Source organism: Felis catus, chromosome D4, assembly GCF_018350175.1.
Source record: "Felis catus isolate Fca126 chromosome D4, F.catus_Fca126_mat1.0, whole genome shotgun sequence".
Taxonomy (NCBI): Eukaryota; Metazoa; Chordata; class Mammalia; order Carnivora; family Felidae; genus Felis; species Felis catus.
In genome coordinates this window covers 20,588,396-20,614,170 of record NC_058380.1, presented here as the reverse complement: position 1 = coordinate 20,614,170, position 25,775 = coordinate 20,588,396, and the positions used below count along the sequence as shown (strand labels likewise).

The following is a 25,775-nucleotide window of genomic DNA, read 5'->3' as shown; positions in this document are numbered from 1 at the left end:
ACTTTGGCTCAGGTCATGATCTCATTGCTCATGGGTTCGAGCCCTGCCTGTGGCTCTGTGCTGACAGCTTAGAGTCTGGATTCTGCTTCAGATTCTGTGTCTCCCTCTGTTTCTGCCCTTATCCCTTATCATGCTTACTTGCTTGCTCTCTCTCAAAACTAAATAAACATTTAAAAAATTTTAAAAAAAGAAAGACTTTTTCTCAACCAAGTGGATCAAACCTCCCTGTATATGTGTGTGTATACACACACACACACACGAGTATCTCTATCCTTCACTATATTTATAGCAGTTTTACATGTGTTTGTATGATTTTTTTTATTATTAATTGCCTTCTCCTGCACTGGTTGGGGCCCATGCCAGTTCTTACTTTCATATCCTAGGGGCCTGACAAATAAGAGACACTTCACAAATATGACTGAATAAACCCAATTCATTCATCTCTAACAATTGTGACCAACATGCTCTTTGTTCTTTTATTGTGCATCCAACCAATATTTACCAAGAGCCAACTTTCCATAAGGTCCTGATCTCACATGTAATCTTTATGCAATGTCTCTAATAATAATAATAATAATAATAATAATAATAAATAGTAATAACAGCTAATCTACTGATAATTTACTGTGTGTCAAGCACCATAATAAGTGCTTTAAGTATACAAGTTCACCTTATATAAACAGTATAATTGCCATTTTCAGATCATGAAAAAATTGGCCTTGGGCATTTATGTAACTTTCAGTGGACCGTATGCTAGAACTAGATTGAGTACGTATATGTGGCTTACTAAACTTTTATTTCTTAGCACAATATAATTGTTTATCCTTTCAAGGCCCCATAATTGTTTATAAGAATTATCTATATATTTATATTTATTTATTCAAGTATTCTCTTGTAGCCCATTCTCATCTCTCTGTCACCATCTCTCTCTCTTTCTCACTTAGCATTCTGTTTGTAAGAATTATCAATGTTGCTGGAATACATATAGTTCATTGATTCTAACTACCGCTGCATTTTATTCAATAATATATACTTACTGTAATCTTATAATGCCAGAGACGGCTAATTCTTCTTCAATATTCATGCCTCCTTCCTTTAGCAGTAGTGGACAGCTGAGAACATGGCTGTCCAGCTAAAAACTGCATTTCTCAGAGTTCCTTGAAGCTAGATATAGTCATGTGACTTATGTTCTGAATAATGACATATGAATGTTAGTAATATGTCAGACTTCTAGGCTGTGTTTCTAAATAGAGGTGGTAGACCCTCCACTTTCCCTTTCCCCTATTTCTACTGGTTAGAGCCACAGCAATCATTTTAGACCTCAAGGCAGAAGTACGTGTTGGGATGGCAGAGAATCAAACTAGAAAGAATTTTCGCCAGAGACACCATGGAGTTGCCATATAAGCTTCAGGCAACTGAAACTCAGATACCTATTGCATGGAGACACATATATTCTATCTTATTTAAGCCATGAGTCTTCTGGAGTTTCTTAGTGTGGTTGTATTAGCCTTCAAACCAATACATGTATCGTTTCTCTGGTGAGAAACACTGAATTTGTTCTTAGTCACCACCACTATACTCAGAATGCTGTATGCATATGCACACATTCCCTTTGTGAATTTATACGAGACTTTTCCTAAGCTAGGTACCCAGGAGTAGAGTTATGGATCATGGATATTAAGAATACTTAATTTAACTTCACTCATATGAGGACTTTAAGAGACAAAACAGATGAACATAAGGGAAGGGAAACAAAAATAATATAAAAACAGGGGAGACAAAACAGAAGAGACTCATAAATATGGAGAACAACCTGAGGGTTACTAGAGGGGTTGGGGGAGGGGGGATGGGCTAAATGGGTAAGGGGCATTAAGGAATCTACTGAAATCATTGCTTCACTATATACTAATTTGGATGTAAATTTTAAAAAATTAAAAATAAAATTAAAAAAATGAATACTTAATTTGACTGAAAATTGTCAGATTTTTTTAAAGAATGACATTTTGTTCTTAATCATTACTCCGTGCTTCCTCCCTCTGAATCACTCCATCAACTCAACTCTTTGCTTTCAGTGTACAACTTTAGTAATCCCAACCCCTACTTGGTTTAAATTAGAAGTTCCATCAAGGGATAACAAAAGAAAATAAAGTCTGTGGAAACACATGAAAAAATAATAATTTTCCAAAGTCATTTGGTCAGTGGGGAAATGTTCCCCAGTGGCCTGGACTTCAGATTTGCATCTTATAATGAAAGAATATATATAATAAATATGCAACTTATATTATCAGAACATAGTAGTTCCATAATCCTTACAGTTTTATAACTTATCCTTATACTCAGAAATCAGTATCACTTTGACTGTCTTGGGGCGTTAGAAACTATGCCCAGTCTCCACCAAGAAGATTTTAGCATGATGAAGATTTGTGGCGTTGGGGTCAGACTTAAGAGCTACCCTTGCCTTTGCTGCTAAGTGGACAGAGGAACTTAGACCAGTCCTTTCTCATCATTAGCCCTTATTTATCTCCCTTATTTGGAAGAAAGGAAGACCAAAAGTATCTCTAGGCACATTTGCATGCATGCTTCACATTACAAAATAAAATGACTTAAGTGTTTACTGAATCCCAAACATTGTGCTGAGTGTGCTGGCTACACCAATGTGATGTAGCCTCTCCCCTAAACAGTCTCATCATCTAGGGATCAATATAGTAAGATAAATAGGTAGTTTAACACAACATTACATAAGATGCCTCCTGTACCCCCCTCACATCCCTTTCAGTCTTGCCTCTGAGTCTAGCCATGGCAGGACAGACAGTTCTGCGTGGACCCATTGGTGAGGACACAGAATCTGTGGACTATTGTGTTTCAGGGTGTTAGTGCTCACAAATAATCCAGTGCAGAGGAGCCATTAAACCATGAGGTGGACAGGTGACTTGCCTTCTGAGTCATCACACACAGTGCTGCCTTAAAGCAAGGAGCCCATTTTATGGCAAAGAAGGTGAGATACTGGGCATATGGTCACAGGGGCCACTAGTCCTGCTGTATACTATATCATCAGAAGGAGCTAACTTATAATAAAATAATAATGGAGGAGCCAGCTGGAGGGAAATCATCTACAGTGTTGGTTCTGTCTTCTTGATACAGCACAGCACAAGACCAAGAACCAATATCCAGCACTTTGGCCCCAAAGGCTAGACTAAATGAACCCAGAAATCAGGGGTGGATATTGCTTCTGTGAACAATTCTCACACTCACCCAATGAGAAATTACTGCTTTCTGTCCCCAAACCTTAAGATCTTCTCAGTTAGTCACCATAGTTCCCAGGGAAGGAAGGTTTCCATCAGAAAACACAGTAGAAATTCCACTGAACCTGGTCATATCAAGGAACTCATGCTGGTAGATCAGCCACAAAAACCAAAATGATGACAACAAAAGAAGTTAATCTTGGGTATCATTGATACAGGATGTCATAAGGAGTAGGCTACAAAACAGGGACTGACAGAAGTGTCTAGAACTCTTTACTGAGGTATCTTTGCTTCCATTCCTGGTGGTGATGATGAAAAAATGATGGTAACAAACATTTCCAAACAATGGAAATGAATCTAAAGGTTCAAACCCTTCAGGAATGAAGGTCTGGCTCACCCTCCCCGGGCAAACAACTCAGACCAGCTGAAATGAATCTAAAATGGAGAGCTAAGGGGAGAGATGCTTGAGTATCACTGATGGCCCTGGGACCATTTATTCCTGTGAAAACTTGGAACTTCTTCCACCAATCTTTGGTAAGTACTTGCAGAGATTACAGCAGGCTACTTGAAGCCTTGATTTAAGGTAAGCATGTATGGGTATGAGCAGTATAAACTGGACTGTATCAAATACCTCTATTCTGCCTCCTCCCTTTGGCCTCACCTCTGATTCCAGCCATAGCTCTATGGAACAGTTCCATGTGAATCTCAGCTCACAGTGCAATGGCAGCATCTTTCTGTTACTTGGTAGGCAGGCATGTGCAACCTGGAATGGGAGAGCAGAGAATTACCTCAAATAATGGGGAGCAGGAACTGATATACACCTATTTTTCCCTTTTAAACCTTAAGTGGAAAATCTGAAAGACATTCTATAACCTTCTCAAAAAACACAGGCAAAATGGAGCCCTTGGTGTCCACTGTGGTCATCACCTTGATTATGTATGCTTCTATTGATTTTTCCTCCTTCTGTTCCACTCTATCTCCTCGCTCCACGTTCCTGGGATTATCTCTACTACACAGGTACTTGGCTCAGGCTGTACTTTTGGAGAGAATTCAAGCTAAATGATAAAAATGTATATAGTGAAGGGCCTCAACAGCCATCATCACTATCTTGGTAATTGTTGATTGCCTATATGCCCCAACTAGAATGGAAGCTTTGTGCCCATATTTAATGACTCTCTTTCTAGTGCCTATTAGTGTGTCTGCACATAGAAAAGGCCTGAAATGTTTGCTGTATGAATTCTCACTGTGGAGATAACACTTTAGAAAGTAAATACTTCAAAAGTTCATGGAACAGATGAAGCCTTAGATAGCCTGGCATGACAAAAATGTCATGAGTCTTGATCTTTCTAGATGTAGCCAAGGAAGTAGCCAGAGCCAGAGAAGGGCTAGATGGATAAGGTCAAGGGGTTGTTGCTCAGACATAAACTGTACAGAACCACTGATGATTACAGTCGCTATTTAAAAAGTCTCTAGAACATGATAAGTGCTGTGTATGGGTTTGTTAAGTAAAATATATTTCATATATATAAACCATGAACTGGTATTTGACCCTTCTGTGAACAATACAATTATTTCAAAAAGACAATCTAAATTTTATTAGGCACCACAACGAAAGGACAATTTTAATTAACTCTTACTTTGCTTCATTCTACAGAGGGAAATAATTATTACAGTCTGAAAGTTTGCAAATAGTCAAAAGTGAGCTACTAATATAGTTACTTGATTTTTACAACATTTCAACCCTACTAACATTTAGGAATCCAAGCAGTTCTGGTAAATTTGCACTGGGAAGATAATTGGTTTACACTTGACCTCCCCAAGGGATGTTTCCTCCCCTCCAGGGGCTCAGCATTTCCAAGTTATCATCAGAGGTGCTAATACTGGAGGCCAGAGAGAAGAGGATAAACTCCTTGTTAATCTGATCGCAAGGCAGTCTTCTGTATCTTGTGCGTGTGGCATTGCACGCACAGAGCTCCAGCTGCAAAAGGGTTCTGATCACTGGGCAATGGGCTGGCTGCTTCTGACTGAGCCCTGCTGGAAGGAGCAAGTCATGCTGGGACAGAGTTTTCATGTCATTAGTGGCCTGGGTTATGACTCAGATGGAGGTGATCAAATAGATCTTTTCAGACTGTGTAATAGCCTCCAACACCTTGGCCTCATGCCTAAAGACTTTTTTTTTTTTTTTAACAATAAATAGGATTTAACTCGACCATAAAGCTTCACACCAGTACTTCCCCATGGCCATTCAGTGGTTATAAAAAGCTTCTGTAGGAAACCTCCATCAATAAACGTTGTGGAAAATTCTGATTTTACAAATGAAAAGAGGCAATTCCTGTCTCTCCCCATATGTAAGGCTCATCTTCTTTGGGCTCCACTTCAAGGCTCTGCCATTATCCTTTGTATTGAGACAAATTTCTTCCTCTTTGCTCCAAATCCTTTCCTTACTGTTGTCTTGGAATGAATGAACTTTTTTTTTTTCTCATTATGACTTTTTATACCCAGCTCCTGTACACCTTTCCAGCCTGGTGTCTTAACAATCCTGCTCGAGAAAGTTCCTCTCTCCATCCCTCCAGCAAATCTAACCTGCTTGAAGGTTGTCCAAACTTGGCCTGGCATGATCCTTCTCCCTTCTGTGCCTCTGCATATAATGTTCCATCTTCCTAGAATGTTCTTCCTTCTACTCCTTCATCTCCCATACTGAGCTCATTCCTATTTATCACTTGGACTCAGGAAGATGGGTCAGTTAGAAAAAGCTTCCCAATTCATACCTGAGTTCTAACGAGTGAATCTGTGTGTTCATGTGTCTCACCTGCTAATGTATTAAGTCTCTCAGAATAGGGTGAATTCTGCTCCAAGCAGAACATGTTCTCTTTATAACTGTTTAATGACAAATATAATTGTGCAAGTCAAAAAGTTTAGAAGTAGATGAGCATTAGCTCTTCTAACACATATTCTAAACACCTAAATAACTATTTTCTTTTCTATTGGTTCCTAAACAGACACATCACCAAGGCTGATATTCAGCAGGCATGCATGGCCATTGAACTACTCCATACCAGTTGGTAAAGGCAGTTATCCCGACCATGACTGTCATCTACCACCCATTCCCTTGGCTGCCTTAACAACTCACCTTGGAAGCTCCCAAGAACTCTCTTGCAGCTAAAGGTTTAAAGCCTGGCCCAGCAGGAGACCTCTAGAACCCAACCTGCTCCTGCAGGTGTCCATTTTAATTGCTTGGTGCCATATTCCCTGTTTAAGCATCACTCCTGCAGATCACCAAATGTGTTCAAGTTCAAAAGGGGCGATTGCAGGGATACTCTGTTGACGGGTATAATAACAATAATGCACAATGAGATAAGCCTGAATGTGACTGAAAATCAAATTTGCAATTAAGGAAATATTCAATATGGCATTGTGTCATGAATCAAAGGGATTCAAGAATCATATTCATGCTACCAAGGGAAGATAGCTAGAATTGGAAAAATGAACATCACAGATTCCACATCTAGGCTGACTTACTTGAAATTATCAAAAAGGATAAATAACTTTCTTTATCAGAAGCTTTTATTCACTGCAGCAGTTCATGTGTGTAGGTGTTAAAGCACATTTTGATTTAGTGTTTAATACTTTGTCAAATGTAGAGGCACCTGGGTGGCTCAGTCGGTTAGGCATCCGAGTTTGGCTCAGGTCATGATCTTGTGGTTTATGGGTTCGAGCCCCACGTTGGGCTCTGTGCTGATGGCTCGGAGCCTGGAGCCTGCTTTGGATTCCGTGTCTCCCTCTCTCTCTGCCCCTAACCCACTCTCATTCTGTCTCTGTCTCTCTCAAAAACAAATAAACATTAAAAAATTTAAAAAAATAACTTGTCAAGTGTATATTGAGCTTTTGCAAATTTAGTCACATCTGGCATATTCAGGAGATAATAATTACTGAGAATTTACAATTGGGGCAGTCCCATCATGGGACTTCTTGGCATAATTAAGGATAGTGATGAAAAATAGAAGAGGTGGAGGCAAGATGAGAGACACAAAGATTGTGAAGATGATATCAGGCCATACAATAATGCTTCCAAATGTTGGAGATACTTAATAGATAATATTGCTTCCACTGTTATATTTGCAAAAAATCAAAAGAAGTAGCAAATATACCCGAAGTGAATAAAATGCAACCATAACACATACATACAGAGAAATAAGTTGATAAACAAATGTTCTAGGAACCACACTTATTTATTTAATATTTTAATTGCAGTTAGTTAACAGTTTATATTAGTTTCAAGTGTACAGTATAGTAATTTAACATTTCCATAAATCACCTGGTGCTCAGCACAAGTTCACTTCTTAATCTTATTACCTATTTTATCCTTCCCCCCACCTACCTCCCCTCTGGTAACCATCAGTTTGTTCTCTGTAGTTAAGAGTCTGTTTCTTGGCTTGCCTCTCTCTTTCGTTCCTCTGCTCATTTGTTTTGTTTCTTAAATTCCACATGACTGAAATCATGTGGTATTTGTCTTTCTCTGACTTATTTCGCTTAGCAAAATACTTTCTAGTTCCATCCACATTGTTGCAAATAGCAAGATTTCATTCTTTTTTTATAGCTAATATTCTATTCTAGTGTGTGTGTGTGTGTATATATATAATACACACACACACACACACACACACACACACACACACACACATATATATATAACATCTTCTTTTATCCATTCAGCAGTCAATGGACACTTGGGGTGTTTCCATAATTTGGCTACTGTAGATAATGCTGCTATAAACATTGGGGTGCACGTATCCCTTTGAATTAGTATTTTTGTATTCTTTGGGTAAATACCTAGTAGAGCAATTGCTGGATTGTAGGGTAGTTCCATTTTTAACTTTTTTAACTTTTGAGGACCCTCCATTCTGTTTTCCAGAGTGCCCTCCCAGTTTGCATTCCCACCAACAGTGCAAGAGGGTTCCCCTTTCTCCACTTCCTTGACAACACCTATTGTTTCTTGTGTTCTTGATTTTAGCCATTCTGACAGGTGTGTAGTGATATTTCATTGTAGTTTTGATTTGTATTTCCCTCATGATCAGTGATGTTGAGCATCTTTTCATTTGTCTGTTGGCCATCTGGATGTCTCCTTTGGAAACATGTCTATTCACGTCTTCTGCCTATTTTTCAGGTGAATTATTCGTTTTTTTTTTTTTTTTGAGTATTGAGTTTTATAACTTCTTCATATATTTTGGATACAAACTCTTTATCATATATGTCATTTGCAAATGCCTTCTCCCATTCTGTAGGTTGCCTTTAAGTTTTGTTGATTGTTTCCTTCTCTGTGCAGTTTTTATTTTGATAAAGCCCCAACAGTTTATTTTTGCTTTTGTTTCCCTTGTCTCAGGAGACATATCTAGAAAGAAGTTGCTGTAGCCAATGTCAAAGAAGTTACTGACATGAAACCATAAAAACCCAGAGGATCCACAATTATTTAAATGGAATGTATACTGGTACTGGTAGGAGAGCAATTCAGGTAAAATGTGAAAGGAATTCTTAACTCAGAACACCATTGTCTTAGAGTGGGACCTCAGGAAAAGAAAGTGGATGAACCAGTGAAGAGAAGGTGTGACTTTCAGAGCCTCAAAGGATATATCGATTCCGTAAAGATTTTTTGTCCCAAGCATTCTGTCTCACAGTGATGGATACAAATATGCATGCAGCATGATCCTGTCCTTAAAGAATCCACAATTCAGTAACACAAAACTACACAAATCCTGATAATCTGATTCAAGCCATAATGAGCAAGGCCACAGAGAACTGTGAAGACACACAGAAATGGGTCATTGATTTGGACTGAGAAATGTTAGGCAAAAGGGCTATTCTGAGTTTAGATAGGGACGGATGAGAGGTACCCTGCTAAGCATAATAGTCCACATGTGATTCAGAGATGTGAAATAATTTACTTGGGGTGACGGTGAATTAACCAGTCACATATAATACCTACACAAACCAGGGAGGGCTTAAAGAAAGCTTCTCTGTCTGTCTCCGTCTCTCTCTCTTTTGCACAACATGAGAAACAAATCGAGATGAGTTTCAGAGTATTTGTACACAATTTGAGAACAAAGTGCTATCCAGAGACCAAGGAGCCTCTATGGCAGCAACATGAGGCTGGTATCCTTCTTCAGAACAGCCTCGTTTGTGCGGCACTGGGGAGACTGGGATCCATTGCAGTGTTGCTGGACAGGTAAAGAGTAGGATAAGGAGAGAAAGGGTAGAAATGAAGCCCCTTCATCCAGGAAAATCAGGATGGGGGAAGGAAACCGGAGGACTTGAGAAGCAGCTGGGCTGTGGCACCAGGGAGTGTAGACTATACACTGTCTAACACGGGAGCCACTAACCGCATGTGGCTATTTAAATGTAAATGTAAATCAATTAAAGTTCAATGAAATTAAAAAGTCTTTTCCTCAGTCCACTAACCACATTCTAAGTGCTCAACGGCCACGGCCACAGCGACTAGAGGCTACTGTCCTGATCCGTGCAGACACAGAATACTTCCATCATCACAAAACATTCTATGGATCGATACTGGATTAAAATTATGAGTAAAAGAGAAGACAGTGTTAATGAAAAGATCAGCAGTGGTAAAAGTGAACACAGGAATCGTGAAAAAAAAGTACCAAGACCGTTAGACCTTAAGGAGGGACAGGACACTGACTGAGGCCCATTTTCTCTTCTTGTATAGTTATATTGTCAAAGGAGAGATGACATAGACTAATTGTACAATCAGTAGCACATGACGTTCCTGGCTACATCAATCCAGGGCCATCACAGAGAACAGACAAATGACACAAGCAGTTAGAAATGCAGCTGTTCTCACGTCCTCCCTGCTCTGAACATACTATGATCTGTTTCGTAGCTGTGTGGTCTCAGCTAGATCACTTAAACTCTCAGAGTCCACTTTTTCACTCATAAACGTGTGTTAATAACCTCACTTCAAGCAATGGTTTAACAATCAAATGAGATAACCCCAGTGGAAGTTCATTATAACCTGCACGGTTCTTTACAAAAGTTATTATAACTACTCCTTCTTATATACTTTAGTTATCCTTTTTCATCTCTCCTACCCTTGTCTCTCATAGATTTTAAAGAAATGTGAGGGCTAAAATACATTAAAAGTGACACATCCCTACACAAAATTATAATTTTTACTTTTTCCAACATATTAGTTTTCTTGTTTTTTGGGTTTTTTCTTTTTTTACTGTTTTCTAACCATTTCCCTCTCGCTAGATTATAAAAACTCTAATAAAACAGTTTCAGATAAAACCAGGTCAATAATTTGTAGATTATTCATTAAAATGATTTAGTGGTCCACTGAGTCAAACATTTCAGGGGTTATTATGCATTGGCTTCCTCAGGAAGCAACCCTCAGATGGAGATATGAGTGCAGAATATTAGGAAGTTTTTGTGGGATGCACACCTGTAGAAGGAAGTATGATTCAACAGAGGATGAAGCTGAGCAGCACACAGTCCCACATGATTTATCAGCAAACCCTGGAGAGCTGGAATAATTCTTCAGATTTGGGGTTATGGGGGCCTTTATGCCCTGTGTTGATCAGTGTTTCACTGTAAGCTCTCCCTTGATGAGGCATAACCCCAGGTGAAGCAGGGATTTGCAACCAAGGCATTGCCCAAAGAGGGCTGTCAGCTGATGGCCAACTTTGGGCAGCACTCCCAACTAATAAGGGGACTAGTCCTTTATCCCTGATGGGGTAGATCTGGGTAGCATATTGTGGCATTCTTCCCAAAGGAGGAGCACAGTGCGAGGGGAATACATAAAGAAGAAAGAGAAACTGCAGTCCGAGACTTTGGAGGAAAATCAGAAGTAATAATTGTTGGGGATACCCAGGAATGTGAGTGAGTGGCCAAAGGCAAGAGATCAAACCGTTGTAGTGAAACAAAGATTGGAAAGTGCCATTTAGATCTGACATTACTTGTTGACCCTAGCAAAAGTGGATGCAATAGAAAGGAGAGAACTGAAACTAGGTGGTATCAGAGAGAGGAGGAGACTCAAGATGCCTCATTTTCCAAAAAGATAAGTTGTGAGAAGGAGAGAAATGGGATGGTAATTAGAGGTATGCACACCTTTACAGGAGGCTTTATTTTATTTTGTAGGACAGCATACTTCATTGGCTAAAGGAAAGAGCCATTTACAAGGGATAAGATGAAGGTAAGGTGTGGAGGCTGGGGGTGGAGTGGAGACTGGGGTGGGGGGGGGAGTTGATAGAACAAGGGGCACATTCTAGGGAGACACAGAATCTAAATCATAGATCAATCTCACTCTCTAACAAAGGATCCAGGAAGACAAGAATGAGTGTGGTGACAGAGATCTGTAGGGGCTGTAGCAGAGAAGGAAATTGGGGGTCGTCCCTGCATGATTCTGGCATTTTCAGAGAATAAGGAGGTGGGGTAATCAACTCCAACAGATCATGAAATGGTGGGGTTGACTGATTAACTGGTTGAATACTAGCAGGATACACTTTTTTTTAAAACAAAGCTTCATTCAACCAACTGGATGTTTTTATTCTTATTATGGTTTATCCTGAAAGGCCAACCAGTTCACCAAGAGAAGTAAGGTAGGTAGCTTAGAGAACTGGAGAAGAGAGGACAGCAGGCCAAATGGGTTTTCTCTAGGATAGGCAAACAGAAAACTGCCTCTGAATTTTCTTTTAGCCCTGGGAGCACCATCACTTGTCAAAATGGAGGAAATGCATGGGACAACTCTGCTCAGGTCCACTATTTCACACATATTTATTTGCATAGGGCCTCCCAATGTGATAAACAATGTCTTTCCAGAAAAGAACTAAAAGCAGACCCCAGATGTATTTTAGGAATCTCCTAAATCATTTACATGCCTGTAGTTAATCAGGTCTTTCCAATTCCCCCACTGATCCACCTCTAACTCATTCTCAAAATGTAAAGAAATTGTTTCGTGCCTTCATTTAAGGAGAGAAGAAAGGATGGAGGGAGGAAAAAAGGAAGACAAGCCACAGGTCAGGATTACAGAACACTACAGATTAGCACTAACATCCCCTCATTCCACTTTCGTACATTCCTCTAATTGCCAGCCCTCATCTACCCATGCCTGCCTCTTCAGCCACCAACACACACAGTCTTAAAATTGTACCTTGAAGGAGATGTATTTTTACAACTCTTGGCAGCAGATCATTTGTACGCCTTCCCTTTTCAGTCATTTAAAATCCTTAGATTCCCCCCATTTTCTGAAGGTATTAAAGTAATAGATTGAACAGTAAAATGAATAAAAATGTCAAAACATTTTTTAAAGTTAAAATTTCAGACCTTTCCATATTGTATTAATAGACGACTTGAAGCATCACTTTGAAATTTGCCCAGAATTTTAAATAACAATGAATGATTCTTTTAAAAAGTGTGACAAATGGAAAAGATAAAATAATTCTTAATTGTTATTCACAATTATTCTTTCTTTCTATCACCCAAAGACAAGCTACTTAAAATATAACTGTAGACTTTGAAACATTGATATTTAATTCAAGAATTTACCTCATACCTATAATGCTGAACATTTTTTTTTACAATAAATCAATGTTGGTTATTCTATTTTTAACCAAGTGCATATACTTTAGATTTCCTGATGACAGACATTTGTTCCCACATAGATAAATCTGCCTGTTCTCTTATCTACCCATAGTGTTACTGACAGCAGAAAGCGGGCACGGAAAAGTGAAAAACACTCATGCGATTCTGTTCCTGGGGCGCCTGAGTGGCTCTGTCAGTTAAAAGTCCGACTCTTGATTTCAGCTCAGGTCATGATCTCATGGAGCTCTGGGTCAGGCTCTGTGCTCACAGCATGGAGCCTGCTTGGGATTCTCTCTCCCTCTTTCTCTGCTCCACTTGTGCTGTTTCTCTCTCTTTCTCTCTCTCTGTCTTTCCCCCATGCACCCCCCCCTCAAAATAAACAGGAAAAAAAAAGATTTTATTCCTGGAAGGAAGCATTAGGATAAGCCTAATGCTTGGTATTTTCTTTCAGACTCAAGCAACCTCTTGGGAGGACATTTATTCCGGTTGGAAACAAAAATGAAATCTACCCTTGCTACTTGATTCTATTATTTACTGTATAATTCAAAACCATGTGCCACCATGAATTACTTCTATTTTCATTTTTTAACTTCTACAGCAATCCATGTAGTGAATGCTTTGGGACCGGTCTAAAATATTTGATGGTCATGCTACACAACCACCAAATGGCAGGTACATTAACTGAAGCAGCAGAGATAGAGAGGAAGAATAAGCAGGGATTGTTTCCAATATCAGGGGAAGTCAATTAAATGAACACAATGACATCTGTAGTTTTGAATCCTTGGGGTAGGATAAACATCTTAAGAACTATAGTTTTTTGTGTTTTTTTTTCCTTGAGAGAGAGAGAGAGAGAGAGAGAGAGAGAGAGAGAAAGCGAGTGAGCACATATGAGTACAGAAGCTGAGGAGGAGCAGAGAGAGAGAGGGAGAGGGAGAATCCCAAGCAGGCTCCATGTTGTCAGTGCAGGGCCCAACATGTGGCTCGATCTTATGAACTGTGAGATCATGACCTGAGTTAAAATCAAGAGTCGGATGCTTCCTTGAAGGAGCCACCTAGGAGCCCCTTAAGAACTATAGTTTTACTCTTCATGAATTTGAATTTCTTTGCAGAAATTCTGAACAAGGCCATGTTACAGACTGAATGTATGTGTCTCCTAGAAATGCATATCATATCATCCCTAAGGAGATGATATTAGAAGATTAGTGGGTCTATATGAAGTCTTAGGATGGGGTCTTCATGATGGTATTAGTGTCTTTATAAGAAGAGAGCACATATGGTCCCCCACCCCACCTGGCACCATGTGAGGATATATAAAGAAAGTAGCCATCTGCAAGCCAGAACTTGGCCATGCTGGCACCCTGATCTTGGGACTTCCAGCCTCCAGAGCTATAAGATCGAACAGTATTTTAAGCCACCTAGTCGATGGTACTTAGTTATAGCAGCCTGAGCTAAGACAGGCCACCCCTCACCAAGAATAACACTTAATTAGTTTAGTATATAATAAAAGTCTTTATGGTATACATATAGTGACACCTTTAATGATATCAGATCTCATATTTTTTCCTCTCTCTGGTTTTCTTGCCTCCAGATTCTCATTGGCGCTGTTTCTTTACCTATAAATATGTTTCCTTCACTTCCACACGACCTAACCCTATTCACCATTAAAGTCTAATTAAAGTGTTTTATCCCCTAAAGAATCCTTCCTATATCCCTTTCCTTCCCCAAATTTGTCTACCCCTCCTCTCACTTTATACTTATTCATTCATAATGTGTTTCTTAAGTGGCAACAAGAACGTAGCAGATAATTTCTAAGATGGCTCCCATGATCGCCACTTCCTAGTATTCATGCCCTTGTGTAATCCCCTCCCCTTGATTGAGGGCTGTACACTGTGGCTTGCTTCCAACAAATAAGGCAAAAGTGAGGGTGTCACTTCTGGGATTAGATTAAAAAAAGAATCTGGCTTTCATTTTGCTCACTTTCCTTGGCTCTGGCTTCTGAGGGGAGCCAGCTGCCATGTTGTGAGCTGCTCATGGAGACACCCACGAGCCAAGGAACACAGCCCAATAACCTGTGAGGAACTGAATCCTGCCAATAAAAACGTAAGCTGCATTAGATCCCTGACTCACAAAAATTGTGAGATAATAAATATTTGTCCTTTCAGGCTATTAGATTTTGGAGTAATTTGTTATGCAGCAATAGGCAACTAAAGCATAGAGCTAAGCACACTAATATGAAATTGTCACATCTTTTTTAGTATTGTCATTTTTTATGCACATGCCTTTTGCTTGCTACTGGATTATAAGCATCTTGAAAACAGGATTCTTCTCTGATGAAATAAAAAGTATATGCATGAGAGTTCACAATATTCACAAAATGCCCTCTTTCATTCAGACCACCAAAGTAAACCTAGAAGTTGCCAACACAATTTTCTCCCTTCTCATCTCTTCTTCCGCCCACCATTTTTCCACCTCTGCCACCCAAAAAGTGTCTACTTTACCAGAGTCAAAGATTCTGTAATGCTATATCATCGAAGGGCATAGAGGGAGAGGCCTGTGAGGCTACAGGAGGAACTGAAAGACTTAAACAAAACTGGTACAGCGCCGGGAGAAAGGAGAGAAAGGTGAGAATGTAGTCCATGAGCTAGGAACAGAAAGAGACAGCTTTACTGGTGTTTGAGGAGGAAGGCATGTTTAAAAAGAATGAAAAGAATAAAATAAAAGAACAACAATGACGACAGTGGCCTATTTAGACTGTCATCCTACAACCCAGCAATGGACCTTGTTCAATAACCCTGCTCAGTCATCCACCCAATCCACAGATATTTATTCAATGTGCGCTGCCTTCATGGAGTGGATATTCTGGTGGGGGAGACTGAAAATAAATGACTGTAACATTAATCAGTGATTCAGTCATACAGACACATCCATATCGAGGTGATTCTTTTTTATCTCTTGTTGCAACCAACACACCCCTTTTACATAATAAAGGATAATGTTTATTGGATGAATAAATGAGAACCTACATTTGCAGGTTTTAGTAATACCCTTTATTTTTTATTATATAAGGAGCCTCATGGTATATGCATTAGCTTGCTAAGGCTACCATAACAAAGTACTACAAACTGGGTAGGTCAATCAATGAAAATTTATTTTCATGATTCTGGAGGCTAGAAGTCTGAGATCAAGCTGTTGGCAGAATTTTTTTTTTTTCCTGAGGTGTCTCTCCTTGGCTTGTAGATAGCCATCTTCCTGTATCTTCACATGGCCTTCCCCCTCTGTATGCATCTGTGTGCTAAGTTCCTCTTCTTATAAGGACATCAGTTATATTACATTAGGGCCCACCCTAATGACCTGATTTTAAATTAATTATTTTTTCTTAATTCCAGTATAGTTAACATATAGTGTTATGTTAGTTTCAGGCATATGATATAGTGACTCATCACTTCCATACAACACCCAGTGCTCATCAGGACAAATGTACTCCTTACTCCCCATCACCTGTTTCACCCCTCCCCTCCCCCCACCTCTCCTCTGGTAACCCTCAGTTCGTTCTCTAGAGTTAAGAACCTTTTCCTTGGTTTATAAATTAATTATCTCTTTAAAGATCCTATCTCCAAATACTTTCAGATTCTGAGATAATAATTCATATATTAGGAGTTCAATACATGAATCTGGGGGGACACAACTCTGCCCATAGCACTATATCAAATGTAGTCATTTATCTCTGACAACTCAGAATAATGGTTCAACTTAGACCCTGGGCTCAGATAGCCTATTTCAGGACTGACTCCTCTAGTTCCTAGCTGTGTGATCTTAGGCAAGACAGCTAAGCTCTTTGTGCTTTAGTTTCCTCATATGTAAAATGGGATAACAATAAAGTTTTATGAAAAGTAAATGAATTCATCACTAAAAGTTGTCAGGAAAGTCATTGACACAGAATTCAAAAAGAGTCAGCTTTTCATTATTTTATTCTACCAATGGAAAATTGAGAAATCAAAAGTGAAATGACCTGCCCAAACGTCCAAGAAATTAGTGAAATAACAAAGAAAAGAAAATCAGGTGTCCTCACCCTAAGGGAACTGCTCTTTGTTCACCACAGCACATGAGTCATGGTTTTCTGCCAAGAAACGCAGAGTTACTTCTTCTGTATACCTCCTAATGAGAGGCTGGTTTATAAGAACTTTGAGGGTTCCATTTTGTTTTTTTTATCTCATCAAAATCAGCTTAAGGGATCTGGCTATCAGTATGTATTCCCTTCAGTAAACTACTAAATCTATCAGAATCTAGCCCTGCCTTTTCTTCCTTCTTTTGTACATTTATCAAGCACCAGATGTGTGAAACAACACAGGCTTGGTGCTATAAACCCATGCAAGACACTGTTTTTGCCTTTAAGGGGTTTAGAGGATAATGCAGTGGCCATAGGAGTCACTACACTTACGTAGCACTGTGTGATGAGAATGATCAGCAAGCCACAAGAGGCAGGAAGAAATGATGCAAAGATGATACCAACAGGGCCACATTATGACATCCACGTGACTTGAACACTTTTGCCTTCATTGGTCCCTTCTTCCATGTATAGATAAAATGATAACATATGACTGTGTGTGTAGAAACATGACTATTAATAATTTGACTGAGGGGGCGCCTGGGTGGCGCAGTCGGTTAAGTGTCGGACTTCAGCCAGATCACGATCTCGCGGTCCGTGAGTTCGAGCCCGGTGTCAGGCTCTGGGCTGACGGCTCAGAGCCTGGAGCCTGTTTCCGATTCTGTGTCTCCCTCTCTCTCTGCCCCTCCCCCGTTCATGCTCTGTCTCTCTCTGCCCCAAAAATAAATAAACGTTAAAAAAAAAAAGTTTAAATAATTTGACTGAGAAGTTCACAGTTTTATTATGACTTTAAAAGAAATTCTAACATTTTCATGGGTCTCTAAAAGGATTGTGGGTCCTTAGCACTGTGCCTACTGCTGATAAGTTGGTCCTGACTACCTAAAGGAAGGACTCTGGATCTCAATCTTGAATGATGAAGTTATCTAGAGCAGTGCTTCTCAAACGTTACAGAACATGAACATCATCTAGAGTCTTGTTAAACTTCAGATTCAGATTCAGTGTATCTGGGTGGAGTCCAAGATTCTGAATACCTGAAAGTTTCTAGGTAATGCTACTGCCGTAGCTTTAAATAGTAAGAATCTAGAGCTATGCTGTCCAATATAGTAGCTACTACCCATGCGCGGCTATTGATACGTTAATTTAAATTATCCAAAATAAAATACAATTTAAAATTCTACTCTAACCACATTTCAAGCGCTCAATAGGCAATGTGAAGCTATTGGCTACCTTATTATGTAGTGCAGATCTAGAACATGTCTGTAGTTGCAGCAAGTTCTATTGGACAAAACTGATCTAGAGGTAAAAGGTGAGGAAGAAATAGAATTTTGGAATTGAAGTACAGGGAGAGGCCAGGAGGGATGGGCCACATGATTGAAGGCTTTCAACCAAAGTAAAGGAATGTGTTTTGTGAAATAAAAACATCACAGGCTTAAATAGAATAGAGTCATTTCAGTTCAATCTATTTCTCTACTTCTATTTGAACTACTGTCACAGATGTTTGTTGTTACTGATAATACATATGAAATCTTAGAATGAGGCTGCTCATATACATACTCTCAGATGCTCTCAGATGGAGGTTTAATCAAACTCAACCACTGGATTTCAAGCTTCTGTTTATAGTAACATGAATTCAGAGCAGAGACAGATAAAACCAAAGTGACCTGTGTATATGCATGCATGTTTATGTGTGTTCAAGAGTGATGGCTCCTTCTTTTGATTTCAGTTTTAAGAAAATCAAATGTCCTTTCTGAGGGAAGTGAAACGAATGGTCCCTGTCAGCAGCCCTTGTGACTTTTCTTATTCGTTTCCCACATTTGTCCCACAGATGTGCTGTGCTGATGAAGGATTTTTTCACTTGGTGACTCATTAATTGCAACTCCTGTTCATTTTCAAACTTATAAAAGGAATTGGAACCTAAGAGAAAAGAGTCTTTGATGTAGCCAACATGACGGAACATATCCAGAGCATTCATCCCTCTGACTGTTCATGCTCTAGACCTAGCCATGCAGAAATTTCAGCCTACAACTCCTGGGAAGCACATCGAACAAAAACACTAACCCTTCAGGGTTGCTAGGACCTCAGATTAGGTTGGACAACTCCCTGTGCTGCTAATTGTCTTTGTGTTAAACATCCCACAATGATGTGGTGTTAATTTTATTTTTCTCATATGGCTCATTAAATTCAGCACAGATAATGAAACCCAAAGGCTTTGTGTTTTCCATAGTGTCAAGTGAATCTCATCACTTTACAGTCCACCAACTTTAAATATTTCAACTCAGGGCTGGTCCTGCTGGGGAAAAAAATTTAAAAACTCCAAAGGAATATGATAGCACACTTTGGCTGCAGGACACGTGTGAACACAAAGAACACACTCTCTTCTTCCAGCTTAAAGTGCATCTGGCTGGGAACTTCTGCCACAGCCTTTCCAATTTATCACTAAAATACCTATGAAGCAACAGAACAAGATGAAAATTCACACCTTCCAAAAATAAAGACTGATAGAAAGCCTATTACTTAAGTCTAGAATTTCCAGTTGCTACTCAGCTCTAGGTGCTGGATTAAGAAAAATACACTGGTAGCTTTCCATGCAATGTTTTATGAAACAGAAAATAAATAGGGTAGCAAGTTATTTCACCTCTCCTCACTGTCTGCTGCATGCCAAACAGCAAAACCAGGTAGATATTCCTTCACTTTTAGAGGCAGAGAGAATTCTGCCACCCACCATTAATCTTTATACATCCATTCCAGGACAGAAATTATACAAAATAATAGAGAATATGAATGAATGGTTGGTGGAACACTGTGAGCTAAGAAATTACATCAGCAGTTATTTTGTCTTCAAGTATTAGGTATTGAAAATGCAGAAATATGTATATTTCTTTGCATTTTACCAGTTTGGAGGGTTACAGAGCCAAATACAAGGATAAGACAAAAATCTTCCTGGTGGTATTTAACAAGATGAACACCTACTAGACATGAACAATTGGGATGCAAGCTCACATAGGTACCACTGTTTAAGCCAATATTAAAAAGAAGATGTGCCTGGGGCCAAACTGGAAACTATGCCTCATACGCAGGAACAGAAGTAATTAATAGAACCTGTCTCTGAGAAAGCCCAGACATTGGATATTAGAAAAATACTTTAAAGCAGCTGTAATAAGTAACATGAAGGGAACAAAGTAAACCACGAAATATGGCTCACCAAGTAAAGAATATCAATAAAAGGATAGAAACTTAAAAAATAACAAAATAGAAATACTGTAGTTGAGATCTACAACTGAAATGAAAAATTCACTAAAGTTGGTCAATGGTAGAGTAGAGAAGACAGAAGAATCAATGAACTTGAACAAAGATCTACTGACACTATCCAGTAAGACCAAAAAATGAAGAAAAATGAAGAAAGAGAGCAAGGGATGGAAAGAGAGAAGGAGAGAGGGGGGATAAAGAGAAAGAAATGTCTATTTGAAACATGATGGCCAAAACTTCTCAAATTTCATGAAAAACTTTAATATACACATCTAAGAAGATCCACAAACTCCAAGCAGGATAAACTGAAAGAGATCCACACCAAGACACATCCTTATTAAACTGCTGAAAGCTAAAGGTAAAGACAGACCCTGAAAGAGAAAAACATCTTGTTATATACAAGGGTTCATCAACAAGATTAACAGCTGATTTTTCATCAAAAATCACCAAGAATATGGGTGCCTGGGTTGCTCAGTCGGTCAAGTGTTCAACTCTTGATTTCAGCTCAGGTCATAATCTCATGGTTCATGGGATTGAGCACAGTGTCAGGCTCTTGCTGACTCTGCAGAGCCTGCTCAGGATTCTCTCTCTCCCTTTCTCTCCGCCCCTCTCCCACTCATGCCGCACTAACACACTCTCTCTCTCTCTCTCTCTCAAAAATAAACTTAAAAAAAATCATTAAAGACGAAAGCCAGTGGATCGCATCTTTAAAGTGCTAACAGAAAAAAAAATGTCAACTAAAAATTTATGACTAGTAAAAATGTCTTTAAAAAACAAACAAGAGGGGTGCCTGGGTGGCTCAGTTTGTTAAGCATCCGACTTTGGCTCTGGTCATGATCTTGCGGTTCATGAGTTTGAGCCCTGTGTCAGGCTCTGTACTGACAGTTCAGAGCCTGGAGCCTGCTTTGGATTCTGTGTCTCCCTCTCTCTCTACCCACCCCCCCCCCTTGCTCTCTCTCTCTCTCTCCCTCTGAAATAAGTAAACATTAAAAAAATTAAAAAAACAAACAAGAAGTTAGTACATTTTCATATAAGCAAAAATTGAGAATTTGTTGCTAGTAGACCTGCCCTACAAGAAAGGCTTCCTTTATACTTCCTTTAGAAGTCCTTCAGGCAGAAATAAAAGAACAATAGGTAGTAACTCAAATCTTCAAAAAGATAGAAAGAATACCAGTAAAGGTAATTACAGAGGTAAATATCAAGTCAGTATTTATGTATTTTTCTCTATGACTCCTTTTTAAAGGATGATTTTGAAAAACAGCGTAACACAATATTAAATCTTTACTAATGAGTACATTAATGGAATTTGTGACAATAATAACACAAAAGGAAGGCAAGGGCTATAATGGAGCAACATTTCTGTACATTATTTTAATAAATTTGTTATTAATCTTAATTAGTTATAAATTAATATGTTAATTGTAGTCCCCAGGGCAACCCTAAAAATAACTTAAAAATATATAACAAAAGAAATTAAAGTGAATTAACATGATGCACAGGACAATAACTATTTAACCAAAAAAGAAATAAGAGAAGTACTCAGGAACAAAAAAGATACATAGAAATACATAGAAAACAAACAGTAAAATGGCACAAGTTCTTCCCTATCAGTAATCACATTAACAATAAATGAGTTTAAATTTGCAATTGACAGGTAGAGTGCCAAAACAAATTTAAAACAATAAAGCACATGATCTAACAATAACCTGTCTATAAGAGACTCATTTTTAATCCAGAGACAAATGATTTGAAAGAAAAAGGATTGAAAAAACATTCCAAGGAAATAATATCAAAAAGACAGTTGACATGGCTGTACTACTGTCAGACACAATAAACTATAACAAACGTAGACTTGAGAGACAAAGAAGATTATTATATAAAAGGATTAATTCATCAAAAATACATAAAAATTAAAAACAAATGAATATCACAACAGGGTCACAATATAAATGAAGCAAAAAATGACAAAATTGAAGGGAGATGTAGCCAGTTCAACAATTACAGAGACATCAATAGCTCAACTTTGAATAGTTGAAGATCAGTAAAGAATTACAAAACATGAACAACGCAACACCACCCAGACCTAACATACCTAAAATTCTCCTTTCAACAACAGCAAAACAGACATTTTTCTCAAGGGTACAAGGAACATTCTCCAGAAGTTGGGCTACAAAATACATCTCATAAATTTAAAAATACTTAGAATCATATAAAGTATGTTTTCAAAACATAACAGAATGAAATTAGAAATCAATTAATAAAAGGAAATTTGGAAAAATCACAAAAACACATATATTAAACAACACTCTTAAATACTCAGTAGGACAAAGAAGAAATCACAAGGACAATTAGAAGATATTTTGAGAGGAATGAAATGACAACAAAACATACCAAATTTTATGGTATCAGCTAAAGAAGTGCCCAGAGGAAAACTAACCTCAAATGTTTACATTAAAAAAGGAGAAAAACCTCAAGTCAATAACCTAATCTCCCATATTAAAAAAAGATAGAAAAAGAATAAATTTAAGCCATAGCAAGAAGGAAGGAAATAGTAAAGAGTAAAGCAGAGACAAATAAATCAGAGAATAAATAAAAAAATAAAAAGGTCAATAAAGCCAAGAGTTGGTTCTTTGACAAAGGCAACAAAACTGACAAACCTTTAACTACACTGACCAAAAAACAAAATAGAGACTAAACTCACTAACATCAGGAATTAAAGTGGGGACAATACTATCATCTTTATGGAGATGAAACAATTATAAGGGAATAATAAGAATAACTGTATGACCAAAAAACTTGATAACCTAGGGGCGCCTGGGTGGCACAGTCAGTTAAGCGTCCAACTTCAGCCAGGTCACGATCTTACGGTCCGTGGGTTCGAGCCTCGCGTCGGGCTCTGGGCTGATGGCCGAGAGCCTGGAGCCTGTTTCCGATTCTGTGTCTCCCTCTCTCTCTGCCCCTCCCCCATTCATGCTCTGTCTCACTCTGTCCCAAAAATAAATAAAAAACGTTGAAAAAAAAAAACTTGATAACCTAAATGAAACAAACAAATATTTCAAAACTCACAAACTACAAAACTGAGGACAAAACAGAAAATCCAAATAGATTCACAAGTCAGGGCACCTAAGTGGTTCAGTGCATTAAGTGTCCGACTCTTGATTTCAGGTCATGATCTCATGAGTTCAAGGCCCACATGGGGATCTGTGCTCACAGCTTGTAGCCTGCTTCAGATCTTCTGTCTTCCTCTCTCTTTGGATCCTCTGTCTCCCTCTCTCTGGCCCTGCCCTACTCATGCTTGTGTTCTTTCTCTCAAATATAAATAAATGTTAAAAAAAATAGATCCACAAATTAAAAAATTAATCTATGATCAAAAAACCCTGACCAGACATTTAGCCTATCTTTCCCAAAGTCTTTCAAACACACACACACACACACACACACGCACACACACACACACACACACACACACACACACACGTGCACGTGCAAGGGCGGAAGGAATACTTCCTAACTGTTCTATGATGCTATTATTATCAAAGTACAGACCACTACTTCTCATAAATATACACACAGAAATCATTATAGAAAATACTAGTGAAACAAATACCTCAGTTTATTAAAAGGATTAAACACCAACACCAAGTGAGATTTATCCCAGAAATGAAGGGTAGTTCAATATGCAAAATTCATTCAATATGATATACCATATTAATAGAATGAAGGAGGAAAAACCCACATGATCACCTAATAGATACAGGAAAATTATTTGACAAAATACAACATTCTTTAGTATTAAAAACAATCAACAAACTAGGAGTAGAAGGGAACTTTCTCAACTTGATAAAGAGTATATATGAAAAACTCACAGCTAACATCACACTTAAGGGTGAAAGACTGAAAGTTTCCCCATTAAGATCAGGACCATGACAAGAATGTCCATTCTCACTTCTTCTATTTAACTTTGTATTGATAGTTCAACAGAGGACAATTAAGCAAGAAAAAAAAAGATATTAAAAAAAAAGGCATCTAAATTGGACAGAAGCAATCTATGATAAATAGATGATTATAAATAGATGATTTATTGAGAATCATGAAGATGGCATGATCTTTGTATATAGAAAGGATTAAGTAATCCACTTAATCTGTTAGAACACACAAGTTCACAAAGTTGCAGGATATAAGATAAATATACAAAAATAATTGTATTTCTATACTCATGCAATGAATCTGTGAATAAAATTAAGAAAATAATTTCCTTACAATAACATCAAAAATATTAAAATATCTAGGAATAAATTTAGTCAAGGACATGTAAGATGTGCAGAAAACTACCAAACATGGTTGACTGAAACTGGAGAAGACCTAAATATAGAAAGACCTATTTTCATTGATTGAAATTCATTTTTGTTCACAGAACAATACTATCTAAATTTAGCTACAGATTCAATGTAAATCTCTCAAAATTCTAACTTTTCTTTTTTTCCAGAAAAAAATAAAGTTGATCCCAAAATACATAGAGAATTGCAAGGGACCCTGCATAGCTAAAAAAATAATCTTGAAAAAGAAGTACAAAGTTACAGAACTCATATATCCCTATTTCAAAACTTAATACAAACCTACAGTAATCAAAACAGCATCAGAACAAACAAAATAATCAGTAGAATACAACCAAGAATCCAGAAATAAACCCATATATCTATAATCAGCTGATTTTCAACAAGATTGCCAAGATCATCCTATGAGGAAAGAATAGTCTTTTTAACAAATGGTGATGGAACAATGGGATATCCACACGGTAAAAGAATAAATTTTGATCCAAGCCTTATATCATATACAAAAATTAACTCAAAATGGATAAAAAGCCTAAATGTAAGGGCTAAAACTATAAAACCTAGAAGGAAACACAGATGCAGATCTTTGTGATTTTGGATCAGTTGTTTCTTAAATATGATACCAAAAGTACAAGGAGCAAAAGTTAGATATATTGAACTTTGCCAAAATTAAAAACTTTTGTGCTACAAGAAACACTAAAAAAAGTAAAAAGCCCACAGAATGGGAGAAAATATTTGCAAATCATATATCTGATAAGGGTCTAGTATGCAGAATATAGAAAGAACTCTTAGAATTCAACAACAAAAAGAAAATTAAAACATGAACAAAGATATTTTGAATAGATATTTTACCACAATTTTACAAAAAGCCACTAGGCATATGAAAAGATGCTGAATACCATTAGTCATTAGGGAAATGCCCATTAATACAAGGAGATATTACTTTACACCTAAGAGGATGGCTATAATTTAAACAAACAAACAGAACCCCAGAGAATTGCAACTATTAATGAGAATGTGGAAAAATTACATTCCTGGTGAGAATGTAAAGTGGTACATCCATGTGGAAAACATTATGGCCTTTCCTCAAAAAAGTCAAATATAGAACTATCATATGATCCAGAAATTCCACTGATCAAAATAAGTAGAGACAGAAAGTAGACTAGTGATTGCCAGTGGTTGGGGTGAAGGACAGATGGACAGTGACTGCATAAGAGGTATGGGGTTTCTTTTGGAGGTGATGAACATGTTCTGAAATTA

The 25,775-nt window shown here is 38.0% G+C and overlaps 1 long non-coding RNA gene across 2 annotated transcripts in view; it reads right to left on the bottom strand.

Moving 5' to 3' along the window:
- LOC123381495 overlaps nt 1–25,775 on the bottom strand; it is a 656,019-nt gene that overhangs the window by 29,604 nt on the left and 600,640 nt on the right. For both annotated transcript variants that reach the window (XR_006588558.1, XR_006588557.1), the window contains one exon: nt 3,904–4,005. This is a non-coding gene — a long non-coding RNA (uncharacterized LOC123381495). The remainder of the gene's footprint in view (nt 1–3,903; nt 4,006–25,775) is intronic.